Here is a 14436-nt window from a genome sequence, read left to right as displayed (position 1 = left end):
TTAATAAATGTACGTACAATGTATAAAATAAAATATAAAAGAAAACAATTAAACATAGATGCGATAAATTAAAATCATGTGTACAATGAAAAGTAGAGCAATTATTTGCAAAGAATTGTCGACAGAAGACTGCCAAACGAAGTGTAAGCCAAAAGGGAGACGAGATGCGAAACTAGACAGACGAAGCTGGAGAAGCCGGAACAGATGCCAGTCTAATTCTTAGGCTGACGATGATGGTATCTGAACAGAAAGAGGCATAAGTACTTGCCAGAACGTATTTACCAGCAATGTCATAACTAGCGGTGCATTTTAAGCTTTTGTGTAAACATTCTGCTTGTAGTCTGACATTTCTAAGCAGACACGTAGCTCCCAGGGGATTTGTGAACCACAGAGCATCGGATCGTGTCCCACGCACATCAGAGATTAGCCGAAACACCGCTGGGAGCGCTGGAGTACAGCACGACCTGTCGTGTCAAGGTCGAGCACGGTGCCCAAACTGGATGCTTCCCTTTAACGAAGCTTCATCAACTGCATAGGTTAAATAGAGTCGGATTTATAACAACAAAAAATTAACTTAACTCTGCCTTTTTAACGAGATTTCTGGTTCTCACGGCAACAAATATGAAGATTTTGGATTCTTATGTAGTGTAGTCCGGTAGACGTTAACGAACGTTTCAGAGGTGCTTTCTGTCACCATCGTCAGGACGATTATGGTGACTTTCAAAGATATAGCCAGGTGACCCGTGAGACTTTGAATTAAAATCAACATCCCTTGTGTTCAAGCCTTTTTTATCAGGAAATCATTTGGCTAATTTGAATCCAACGCGTTGTAACATTAGACCGGCATTTGGTAGTGAAGTCAACGTAGACACGCGCTGTTCGTCAAGAATTAATGGACAATTTTAACCGTCAGAAGGTTCGCTCAGAAAATATTTCACAGTTTAAACCGACAAAACTCCCTTCGAGTCATAATGTCCCTGCGGGCTGTCCTCGAGCTAATCGCTAGTTCTATTAAAAAAAGACAAGTTGCTTTATTAAAGGTCTGCTAATTGTACTCTCGCTGTGAAACCAGAATTCATGGGCTAGCCGGTAAGAGATTTGAACCAGGACTACGCTATCACAGGCTTGTCTTAGCACTGCAACGATCTCTTCAGATCCATAGCAGGAGAATGGTTTATCATCAGCTGAACGGATACGTACTTCTGACGTATGATTCTGCTTCACGGAATTAACATCTCAAAATTCAGTGGTAACTATACATACCACCTCCCTTAATAGTCGGTACATTCTGCCCACAGAATGCATTTATGTGTTCTGTATGATTGTCAGTATAAGCATTGATAAACCTTAACTGGCATTGAAGATGGCTGACTTCTGGGTTGTAGCGCCGTCCAGTCTGGTAGAAGGTTATCATCGTCTCAGAGGTCGTCGCTGGCCATCATCATCCTTGATTATGGAGGCAGAAATGACGTCTGAGATGCTGGTAGATTGAATTTATTCAGTTTCTTATTCGTCCCGTACAGTCTTCTAATATAGTGTCTCGCCTATGCTTGAGAAACCACGGACTGTTCATGCAGAAGGCAAATATTTTTTGTACAGAATTAAAGACGTTACGAATATAAGCTTTGAATCAGTACATCGTTTGACAAATATTTACAAATAAGAATTCTGCCTTCCTGTTTTCAGCAACATTACAGCTGTATAGAAAAACGAGTAGGTCATCTGTGTAAGATGAAAGGCCTTCAGTCATGCGCTTCGTATCTTGTTTTGTCGGACACGCACTGCAAGTCCATGACTCCCACACATGTTCATTACCGAATCAGTTTTCAGCATTGCTCTTATCTGTCGAAATTTTTTTCTGCGCCGCTTGAGACGTTGTTGCAGTCAGACTGAAGGCCACTTCCTCTGCATGACTGGGGCGGAGACTGTAGAATTTTCAGTGTCCCTGGTGGTAACGCTTCAAAACTCTGATCTAATTATTAATTTACTAAGTAACATGGATATTATTTTCGCTTTTACGTTGTAAATAGACTCCCGACTTCCAGTTTTTATATCCTGTATGGCAACAAATATTTTTCTTATCAGAAAAAATCGCTTGTTTCACATATTCACAAATATATAATTCTGTGTTGTTAATCACTCTCATTCTTGTGTTATTTACGTGTGTATTTTCTTTCTGTCACTTCTTTATATATTTGTCTATCTATTTCCTTTCGTAATTTTTTTATTTTACCTTTGTCTTTCGCAAAACCGTTGTCTGATTTATTCCTTTTATTCTTCAAATTATTTGTTTTTTATTGTCGTTTCTTATGGTTTTGTTTCATTTCTATTTACTTTCTATGTAATTATTCTCTTTCAATATTTATTTACCTTAATTATTTCACTCTCTTTCTTCGAGTAGGGGTAGAATGATTCATATAAATTTATATGAAAAAATTAGCAGTGGAAATAAATGTTACCACCAGAGGTGAGACAGAATTTGGGACACAACTCTACATGAGTTAAAAGAGAATCCCGTACAAACATTTTTCTAAACAAAAGGATACAGACTCTCCTCTTTTGCTTGGGATCAGTAATTAGCAGCTGTAGATTGTCATCATGAGAAACTTTGTTTCCGCAGGCAGAATTCAAGTCTACGGAGAAAGCAAGTTGAGTTTTGCAGTTTGAAAGGAATGACGCAGCATCTACGTTCTACATTAAGACTGTACAGGATGATTAAAAACTTACGAAACCAATTTCAAACGCGTTCTATTTCTAAAAAAAAAAATACACTGAAATAATAATATAAAAACAATGTCATATTAAGTGTTAGAAAAGTCCATCGCGTTCAGCGATGCATGCATTCATGTTTGATTCAACCCGGCGAGGAATCACGGTTCACCAGACGAGATAATGTCACTTTGTTTGTCACAGGAGAATCAAGAAATGTATCCCTAAACTCATTGTGACAAGTGAAGTACAAAGATCGAGATGCCACGTAGTTTTCGTCAATGATTCCTCCTTGCAATTGTAAAAAACACATCATTGCATTTCCGGTGTTTGAGGACAACTGGCAGAGTGGCGCAAGCAAGTTACAAGACGCGACCAGCGTGGACTCTTGTATAATCATAGCGATGTTGTGTAGTTAATAATCCAATCGAACTGTACTGAAGTGCAACATAAATAAATATTTTAATATGGGTTGTGTAACTTCTCTATCACCCTGTGCAAATGATATAAGTCCGAAGTTATTAATTTGACGGCGCAGAATCATTTCCTGCCACATTATAATAATTATTTTTCACAATGTCACTTCATCCGTTACTTTCCGCCTTCTTCCTTTCTTTTCACTGTCTTTGTTTTTATTTCTCGCTGTCTTCCGCACTTCAAAAATTAGTGCAAATATAAGCGGTAAACCTAATATCACTCATTCTGCAACACTACCAGACAGCTCTGTAATGAAACGACCCAAAATGCAATCATCGAATAAGTTTCAGTGTTATTGCGCCAAACAAAATATTTTCAGAATCCGTACTATGGATATGGACATACAGAAAGAAGGAAGCAACCTCCCTTACACACGTACACTTCGCGAAGAACACAAGAATAAAATATACAACGTGAAATGGGAAGATAAATTTGGAGCTCTTCTTGCGTTCTTGGGACTCACTGGACAACAAGAAAGACGCGAAATGCAACCCGCCGTGCTCTACGAGGTGCGATCGGAAAGTTTCGAGACTGTGTCAATAGAGGACGAACCGGATGTAGTACGAGCTTCTGCCTCTAGGGGGTGCGGCCTACATTCATAGTGAATCAGTGTGCCAGCCGGCATCATCGAATTAGCATTTGTTTCTTAGTTACGGGCGTTTTGGTAGTGCATTACACCGACCCTCCTGCGATTTCGGAATGGCGTGTGCATCAAATTTTGCCAAAGACTCGCCAAAACGGCTACGGAAACCTATGAAATGCTAAAGCAAGCATTTGGGGAGTCCGAAATGGGTCGTGCACAAACTTTTGTGTGGCATTCACGTTTTAAAAATGGCCGAACCTCTGTCGATGATGACGAGCGTTCTGGACGACCATCTTCGAGCACAACGCCCGAAAATGTTACGAAGATTCGGCAGGCCAGTCACGAAGATCGACGTCGTACCATCAACGACTTGTGCGACATTGTTGGGATAGGCTATGGGACCTGTCAGCTGATTCTAAAGGAATAACTCCACATGCGACGCATCATGACAACGCGCCAGCGCACACCGCCCTCAAAGTTCGGCAGTTTTTGGCCTCAAACACCATGGCCGTCATCCCGCGCCCTCCTTATTCGCCGGATTTAGCTCTGTGTGACTTCTTCCTCTTCCCAAAGATGAAAATTCAGCTAAAGGGAAGGAGATTTGAGACGATAGAAGAGATTCAGGCAGAATCGCAGATGGTGCTTGACAGGCTGACAAAGAAAGATTTCCAGGGATGCTTCCAGGCTTGGCATCGGCGCTGGGATCGTTGTCTTCACTCCCAGGGGAACTACTTCGAGGGTGATGGATGAATTTAATATCTGAGATAAGTGTACGGGTTTTTATAGGAGCAGTCTATAAACTTTCCGATCGCACCTCGTATTTACGTATGCATGAGATGGTGACGTCCACGCATTTCTGGCGTTCATGTTATCACATTCCGACGACAGAGGTCCCCATTACCCGACATTTCTTGCCCATGACTGGAAAAAGACTGAGATTATACGTCCATATTATCATCATCAAAGTTTTCCAAATCTGAAAACCTGGTGACAAATAAGATTACACAGCGTCACAACCCAGAAGAACAAAGTCTACAACCGTATTTCTTATAATGTTCTATGACTGAGGAACAGTGGAGCGGGTTCTGTGATCTGGTGGATTTCAATAGGGCATTTTTGTTTCACGATCTCACGTGTCTTTAGGAATTTTTATTCAGGTTTTACGTGTTGATGTTTCTCACAGAAGAAATACGACATAAAAGTACATATTCATGGCTTGGAGTTGCGCAACACTCCGCCATTTTTTATTGTTGAGGGAGGGGGCATTCGGTGTTCAGAGATGGAGACAAACTCCTTCTAAGGGACACTACAGAATAAAAAGCCCTTGTCCCTCTTGCCTAATAACGGAGACAGATCCAGTCCCCGAAACGTCGTTTTATGAGAAACAACAGACGATGGATTTGTCAAAATTTTAGACAAAACTAACATACAGACGGAATTAGAGTATAACATTAATGTTATTTTTTCAAATGACATGTGTTAATACGAACCATAAATGTGGTTAATGGATGGATAAACTTTTCGGGTCTTAAATATTCAATATGAATGCAATCAAGTAGGATTTGAGGTTCAGAGGGTGGTTAGTACGAACATGTAACATTTTAATAATTATTTACTGTAAATCCGCTAAGAATTTCAGCTATAATCGTCTTCTTCACAATGGAACAACCTGTATATCTCCACTGATCCTGTTATCCATTTATCTAAAAAATAAAGATCTGTTAAGGTGAACTGACGGCGGAGCTAATCACGATGTTTTCTGAGAGATTAATTAGCGATGCACCTTAAGAAAAACTACATGTCCTGTATTTTAGGTGATTTAAATTATAATTTTAACGATCTGAAATCTACCTAAAACTTCCTTTTCATGGTCTCAGATTAAAGTCTATGTATTCGACAAACTAAAGCGACAATATGAGAAGAAAATGCATTGTTGACTCGCATAAAAACTGGCGTGAAGCTTGTAAGGTCCTGGGCTGTTGCCCATCCCCCTTCGAGGACATTGTTAAGATTTACATTTAATTCTGACATATTCACCAGTCCTGGTGTATGATTTACGGTATTGCAAGAGAAACGTTATTTCTGAATTGTTACAGACAGTCAGCATCCTGTTGGCTGTGCAGAAATACGTTCGATTTGTTTTAGTTTTTTGCACCATCCTATATACCAAACCTGACAACGTTTCCCTCGGGGAACGAACCTCGGACCTTCCAAATGCAATAATTTAGTTCTGTCGTTTCGCATCTTTTTTGTGTTGTCAGTTTTTACTTTTCGTGTTTTAAAGAAATTTCATTCTTGAATATCCAACTTAACACATCTTTTACACTACTGTGAAAAGTATATTTTTGTTAGCCTACATTTTTCGACTGTACTCAGTCATCTTTATTTCTATAAATTATATAAGTTATTTCACGCGTGCAAAGAGAAAGATCTAGTGCATACAGGGTGATTCAGAAGTATGTTTACAAACTTCGTGTACGTTATCCAGGATCAAAAACAAGAAGAAATATTCCTATGAACATGGGGTCGCAAATGTTTCATTTTCGAAATAATAGCCAAAAATAAGTTTCAATGAATTGACTTTATATCAAAGTGAATCCAGCTTCCAGCAAAGATTTTCAATTAACGTTTGGGTAGGAATTGTTGGCGACATGCCTATTGGTCCACACATGCTTCCATCGCGTCTAAGAGGACCTTCATATCGGCGATTCTTATGAAGACACTTGCCACGTCTCCTTGAAGATGTACCATTGAATACAAGAAGACAAATGCGGTTTATGCACGACGGAGCCCAGCACACTTCTCCCATCGCGTCAGATATCATCTCAACGAACAGTACCCTCAGCGATGAATTGGGCGTGGTGGCCCAGTAGCATGGCCACCGAGGTCACCTGACCTGACTCCGATGGACTTTTATCTGTGGGGTAACTTGAAGTCCGTCGTTTATGCAACGTCCATTAACAATGAAGACGACCTATGGGAACGTGTGCAGAATGCATGCCACATGATTCGACGAAACCCTGGTGTGTACGAACGAATTCGTCAGTTTTGTGTACGTCATGCTCATGCATGTGTGGAGAATGGAGGAACAACCTTTGAGCATCTGTTATAGAGAAACATCCCTGTCCTTATACTTGGCAATAAAGGCATACATTGAAAATTATTCTTGGCTATTATTTCGAAAATGAAACATTTGCGACCCCATGTTCATAGGAACATTTGTTCTTGTTTTTGATCCTGGAACACGCATACGAAGTTTGTAATCATACATCTGACTCACCCTGTATAATTTTCAGGACTTCAAAAAAATATGCAAAAAAGTTCAGTAAATTTTATGTAATTTATAGACCTTATGATAATGGAATATAGTCTAAATAACAGTCTAACAAATATGAACATTTCAAAACAGTGTAAATGGCGTGACAGTGGGGCGTTAAAACATGACAGTCCGATAAAAAAACTATAAATAAAAAAATAAAAATGAAGTCTTCACGGGTAATTTGCCGCGTAAGGTGACTGTAAAAAACCGACGTTTCGAAAGAGGTTTCGGTCTATGTCATGACGACACTGAACTTGGTAGAATTCAATATTAATTTTGTAAGGAGCCATTACCACATACATGCATCCATCTATCAGTCCACTCTGATGTACACATGAATCCATTCAACTACTCACCTATAAGTTCTCACTTCCAGTAGTTTAGTTCAACTCTAGAAACAACGCAAACATCACAATCTTAGCTGTCGCCTGAGCCCAATGTAGCCAGCGACTGTGAGGGGAGATAAGTTGGCGCAGTGACTCTGATAGGACACAGGGGTTATGGTTCTTATCCTGACATTTCACAGACAGCAACAAACACTACGTGAATTTACGCCGACCCAGTTTCGTAGCGAAGTACATTCTTTGTATTCTAGGGACAAGATGAATGTAGAATGTAGAGCGCATATAAGATATAAGGAACGCATAAGTCGGAAAACCTGAAAGTAACAGACAACTTGGTAGACCTAGGCGAAGAAAGAATACAATATTAAAGTTAATGTTACATCGTTAGCAATAATTTGATATTTCATGAATGGAACTTCACAATAAATGTAATTGGACAATGTTGCATTATGCATCAGTTTAGTTCATAAGAAGTAAGCCAAGTCTGTGCTTACAAAATGAAATGTATGTTTACCGAGAACATACAGGCCATTTACAAACGGGAGACATGATTAAGAAAGTAAAATTATCCACACAAACAAAATAGTTAATTAAGGGGCTAAGTTTACAGAATGTAATTTTCTTCTATAATTTTTACAGTACTCACTCCCCCCTACAAGTAAATTACAGTTATCTTAATGCTGTAAACTATCTCCTGTTCATATCGTTATCTGTAACCACTTTACGAAGTTTAATAACCAAAATTCTGTACCATTTAGTGTTTCATACATGCGTGCGGTATAGCCAGCCAACGTACAAGTACTGTATCAATTTTAAACAAGCTAGAAATTGTATACGATGCCGGAATGCACATTTTTCCTCGTGCGTCCTTTGCAACTTGCATTTAGAGGTATTGCATCCGCCTTGTTGCTTTGACCACCAGATCGCAGCACCTGAATGTCTGCCTCAGACTTTCCGCATCCGTCATTTTGTCATCACCGCTCGTAGGATATTCGAAATAAGTTTTTAAGGTCATTCAGTATAGCAAAACCTCCATATAAAATTTCATCCAAATCTGTCCAATGGTTCTCGAGTATAATCGACTGGACAGACATTATTATTATTATATTATTATTATTTAGTGTTCTGTCTGACGACAGGTCCATATGAACAGGATCATTCCATCCTTTTCTCGGACTGGGACCTGTTCATATACGTTCTTGGCAGATGATCCAGAAGTGGTTTGCCATTGCCTTCTTCTGTGTGTGAATGGAGTAATTGTTGGGATGCCACGGAGAAACCGGGGAAGCCCCCGGAGGAAACCTCCGCGTTGCCTAGACCACGGCCTTGCCCAACACAAGTTATAAATTCGGGCACCGCCGGGAATCGAACCCGGGACCCCAGGATTATAAGGCTAGCGTTCTAACCGCTAGACCACCGTGGCGGTCCTGGACACACATTACCAAACCATAATTCGTTCTCGCTATGCCCTTCGTGCAATTAACGCATAATAACCTAACCTAACTCGAAAGTCTCTACGAATAACTAAGCCTGTTTACGAATTCGACCACACATCGCGCTATTTACACGGCAATGAATATTTCGAACGTAGCATTTCAGGTTCTGATACCGTTACCAACATTGCGGAGAAACATGCAAGATGGAGGCGATGCGTTATACCGCCATGTTGGTAACGCTGTCACACACAATCCAGATAACCACTAATAGACATGATCAATCAAAACTTTGAAAACTGAAACATCATCGTTAAATAATCTAAGAATAAATCATTCTCACTTTGCATAGCAGCCTGTCATAAAGTAGGCCACGGCCGCTTTCTTCACGATCTTTCTAGAGTCAAATTTTGGGGACCATAAACGGTCACAAATGGTACAAACGTGCTGTAGTAATGCAGCAATTGATAAAATGTGAAAGTGAATTACATTTCAGAGGCTGGACATCGTGACGCGGAACTCTGAACCGCAGCGGTTGCTAGGCAACGCTTTTCTCATTCACACACACAGGCGCCATATGACGTAAAACGAATCTCCCACCCCCATTGGCAAAAATTCTACTGTACCCATCCGATGACGTGCTACTTTGGCGCCATGCCCACAGTGGAACGCATCCTGGATATGTGACGTCACAACGCCCACACAGCTCCGTGGCTTGTGGCAAAAGGGACGGAAATCGATTCAAGCCTGTACTCAATGATTTATGAGTTGACTTCTCCATTAATTGAAGAGGCTTCTGTACAACGCCAGAAATCGTCAGTAACTGTTCTTTACTATGGGCATGACTGGATCAGCTTTCAAACGCATTCAGATCAGGCGAGCCTCCACACGAAGGTGATGTGCGTTTCTTTGAAACCGTAGCTTGGAAAGTGACTGGGAATACGGAAGGAAACTGTGCACTCGGAGGAGCTGGGAGCGTAGATCGGAGGATAACATTAAACTGTATCTTTAGTAAATAGGGTTGGAGTTATGGATTGGATTACTTTGGCCCTTGGCGGGCTCTCGTGAACACGTTAATGAACCTTTGGGTTCCATAACAGATGGGAAATTTATTTTCTAGCCGAGCGTAACGTTCGATTCTCAAGAAGGGTTTTGCTGCATGCAGTCAGGCACCACCAAAAGAATCTATTATAACCCTCACGATGATGGCAGCAAGGATCTCTTATATTAGAATCTCTGGTCACTTCCGATTCTTAATTACTGTTTTTCTGATGGTGTCAGTCCTTTTAGACATTTGGTAGAACGTGGGTCTGATTCATCTAAATACGCTTAACTGCAGAGGAAAATGGAGCACATGAAAACCGCTGACAAACATCGATATACTACACGGAACACGAAAGACAGCGAAGAGTGGAGAATAACAAAGAATAAACATGGGTAAGTGTTTTGGAAATATGGCGTTTAAAGACCCTGACATGGTGCGTTATTCAAAATGTCATGCAGAGCAAATCACAATTAAGCGTCCGGCTGAGTGGTTAAAGGGAGAAATGCGACAGAACTATTGTTGTTATGTAGTCTAAAGCTCTGTTTACATGTCTTTAAAAATATAAAGCAGAAATTTAGGTTATGAAGTAAAATAAGCCTTTTGACACATTGTGATTATTAACGGTTTATTTGGCGACAACGTCAGTGGGTCCGAATATATAACGTCAGATAATTCAATTCAATTCAATTAATTTATTTACGTATTTGCCAACAGCAAGAAGCCAATAACAGGCAAACACTGATAATATATACAATAATAGTGAAATAATAATGAAAAATATTACAAAAAGAGATTAACTAAACTTATACATGTACAGTATTAAATGTAACTGCCAAGTACAGGCAAACCCAAAATAGAAACAATATTAACACAGAGCAAAATAAATGAAGAAATATAAATAAAAACAAATAATCCACCTAGGGAACACTAATATAATTGTAAAACGTTAAAGGATATAAAAACAGATAACGAAGCTAAATCATCTATGAGACAACCTATCTAGATCATTTCCCTTAATGGGGTGATTCATGAAGAATTAACTACAAAGGATGAGAAAGGAGGCGGCTTTGTTGTAATTTCAGGAAATACCCGATATTATCCTGCAGACATATTGGATTTATTATTCTGATGGCAGTGAAAATGTCGATATTGCAGTAATTAATTCTTGACGAGATAATACAGGGTATACGAGGTGCGATCGGAAGGTTTCCAGACTGCGCGTATAAAAACCCGTACACTTATCTCAGGTATTAAATTCATCCATCACCCTCGAAGTAGTTCCCCTGGGAGTGAAGACAACGATCCCAGCGCCGCTGCCAAGCCTGAAAGCATCCCTGGAAATCTTTCTTTGTCAGCCTGTCAAGTACCATCTGCGATTCTGCCTGAATCTCTTGCCAAAGACTCGCCAAAACGGCTACGGAAACCTATGAAATGCTAAAGCAAGCATTTGGGGAGTCCGCAATGGGTCGTGCACAAACTTTTGTGTGGCATTCACGTTTTAAAAATGGCCGAACCTCTGTCGATGATGACGAGCGTTCTGGACGACCATCTTCGAGCACAACGCCCGAAAATGTTACGAAGATTCAGCAGGCCATTCACGAAGATCAACGTCGTACCATCAACGACTTGTGCGACATTGTTGGGATAGGCTATGGGACCTGTCAGCTGATTCTAAAGGACGAAAGCGGCCGTCAAAGTGGCGCAACCACAACTGGCTGCTGCATCATGACAACGCGCCAGCGCACACCGCCCTCAAAGTTCGGCAGTTTTTGGCCTCAAACACCATGGCCGTCATCCCGCACCCTCCTTAGCTCCGTGTGACTTCTTCCTCTTCCCAAAGATGAAAATTCAGCTAAAGGGAAGGAGATTTGAGACGATAGAAGAGATTCAGGCAGAATCGCAGATGGTGCTTGACAGGCTGACAAAGAAAGATTTCCAGGGATGCTTCCAGGCTTGGCAGCGGCGCTGGGATCGTTGTCTTCACTCCCAGGGGAACTACTTCGAGGGTGATGGATGAATTTAATACCTGAGATAAGTGTACGGGTTTTTATACGCGCAGTCTTGAAACTTTCCGATCGCACTTGTATACGAAAGAATGGTGCGGTTTCAAAAGTTAATAAAAAATTTATTTTTCTCCTTACACGGGCACAACATACACCGTCAGCGGCGGCAACTTTCCAAGTTTCTCATGCGTTAATTACAATCCTTCAATGTGTGCACCCTGGGTCACACGACACACATCCACACGGTAATCAAACTCATCCCAGACCTGGTGTAGCATGTCCGGTTTAATGGCCTGCAGTGCATGCGTTATCCGATCACGAAGTTAATGGATGGACGTGGGCAATGGTGGTACATAAACGCTGTCTTTAACGAACTCCGAAAGAAAGAAATCGCACGGTGTAAGATTCGGCGAACGGGGTGGCCAAGGGACACCTCAAAACGGAGCACACAGAAAGCCTTCTCCTGCTGCAACGCCATCTTTGAAACTGGCCCCGCGGCCACGCAGTAAGCATGAGAAACGTGGACAGTTGCCGCCACTGACGGTGTATGTTGTGTCCGTGTAAGTTAAGAAATAATTTTTTATTAACTTTTGAAACCGCACCATTCTTTTGTGTATACCCTGTACTTAATAACCAGTTAAGTAATTCTCCGTGTTTATGTAATCCAAAAATTCATTACCGTTTACACACGTGCCTGTCTATCCCTAACCTGTTTAATGCAGTCAAAACTTTAAACTTTCCATTTCTTTAGCATTCATATAATAGGGCAGCAATTAGCATGCTACCCTATTCTACGTGCGCTTCTTCCAAGCGGTATCGTCTCTAAGCGTTTACAGAATAAAATTATACATTCATTTGTTTTGACCATTATGCCGTTATCCACAATTATACACGTTGTTATTATCCAGAAGACCAACATCGACAGCGACACTGCCGTGAGGACCTCAAACTTCATATAATTAACTAACTAGATGGCTTACGAACCCGAAGGTTCATCACCGAACTAACTAAAGCCCTCCACCGGACCCTGTCCTGGGCCAACAAAATCCAGTTTCCTTCAACTCCTATCTCCCATAGATTCCGCCTGAGATTATCCTTCCATCTACGTCTAGGTCTCCCCAGCGGTCTCTTCCACTAAATCTCCTACACCTAGTAAAATATTCTTAAATTTCTGTTATTGGACCATGCATTCTTCGAAATATTTCGGAGGACCAGACAATGAATTTTAGTTGAAATCCATTTGAAACACATTTCCTCATCTAAAATTTTGTACGACAGTCGCCTACTCTTTGCCCTTTTCTTGTATCTGCAATGTAATCAATGTTCTATGTAAATTCTTTTGACAGAAATTTAACTACACAATTTCTTGCGAGGCCCACAGACAACTCGCCCACTCGTAATCGGCCTTGCCAGTAGCGATAATCGAGAGCGGGTTGGAATGACAGAGTAAAGTTGGGAACAATGGCTTCCCACGCAATGCGGCCGACTCATGGACTCCAACCGAAGTTTCTCCAGCCATAAGCTGTGGACTCACATTCATCGTGACCGCGTCACGAAACGGAAGTCAGAGACAAATCAAGAGTTAACAAAGCTCTCTTAATTTTTTGAAATCTAAACTCTCGAAGGAACAGTCAAATTTTCGATAAAATAAAGATAAGAATAAATAAAACAATTTGTCTGTTGTTGGTGTATCGTCTTCGCGTCACAGAGGTGGACTACCTGTCAGGGGCTGTAGGTGACGTCTGACTCATTTATAAGCGATCTGATACAGATACTAAAAACCATGTTAGCAGGCACCAAAAAGGACGCTTCAAAGTCATATAAAAATCGAAGCGTTGCAAACGAACAGCAGAGGCAAAGCGAGTGTGAAGACAGTTCAGAACTTGCACCGTAGCAAATCTATCAACGCTGTAATTGTAACTTGGAGCCACGCAGTAAAGGTGAAATCTTTCCTTGTCGGTTTTCTGCAAGGATTGTTAACAGTGGTTACAATATTTCTTGGCAGCTGAAGACTGCCTCTGGAACAGAGCCGATTCATTTATTACTTCAGTTGAAACAGATTTTTATTCCGGGCGTTTACTGTAATCAGAATTGAACACGTCCATTAAGTAATCATTCTTTAAATTTTGAGTCCAGAGTAACAGCAAAAATCAAGTGACCGGTCAGTGGACAGTGTTGAAGTGTATGTACGTTTTACTGCACGTTTGTCACATACGTGTCTTGAATAATTAGGAATGGGCAATTAAAACATGGGTCAACATTATAATTAAAACATGTTGGAAAACTGAAGTTGTAACATGTTCAAAGAAAAGTCTGTCAGCTGAGTGTTGACTCGCGGAAAATACGCTGTAATTCTGAAATGCTAGTAACTTGAAGAAAGAACAAATGTATGATTACATGCATAATTAGAGAAGAAAATTACATCTCGTTATATGTATATTGTTTCACCTTTGCGTAAGTAAATTCAATAGTTTAATCTCGGTTATCTGAACATAAAAACAGCCTCGCCTTGTCGTAGGGAAA

At 40.6% G+C, this 14436-nt stretch overlaps 1 protein-coding gene across 2 annotated transcripts in view; it reads right to left on the bottom strand.

Annotated features, from left to right (window-relative positions):
- Nucleotides 1-14436, bottom strand: part of LOC110833336 (alpha-N-acetylgalactosaminidase) — a 100808-nt gene that overhangs the window by 47936 nt on the left and 38436 nt on the right. Inside the window, exon 1 of one of the 2 annotated variants that reach the window (XM_022071309.2) lies at nucleotides 7445-7535. The exons of the other annotated variant lie outside the window; for it this stretch is intronic. The gene's annotated coding sequence lies outside the window, so the exon portion shown is untranslated. Of the gene's footprint in view, nucleotides 1-7444; nucleotides 7536-14436 lie in introns of those variants that run through there. 2 annotated transcript variants of the gene reach the window in all.

The sequence above is a fragment of the Zootermopsis nevadensis genome, unplaced genomic scaffold (assembly GCF_977971745.1).
Source record: "Zootermopsis nevadensis isolate Lab colony 2312 unplaced genomic scaffold, Znev_1.0 Znev_ptg000012l, whole genome shotgun sequence".
Taxonomy (NCBI): domain Eukaryota; kingdom Metazoa; phylum Arthropoda; class Insecta; order Blattodea; family Termopsidae; genus Zootermopsis; species Zootermopsis nevadensis.
This window is presented reverse-complemented; position numbering and strand designations above follow the sequence as displayed.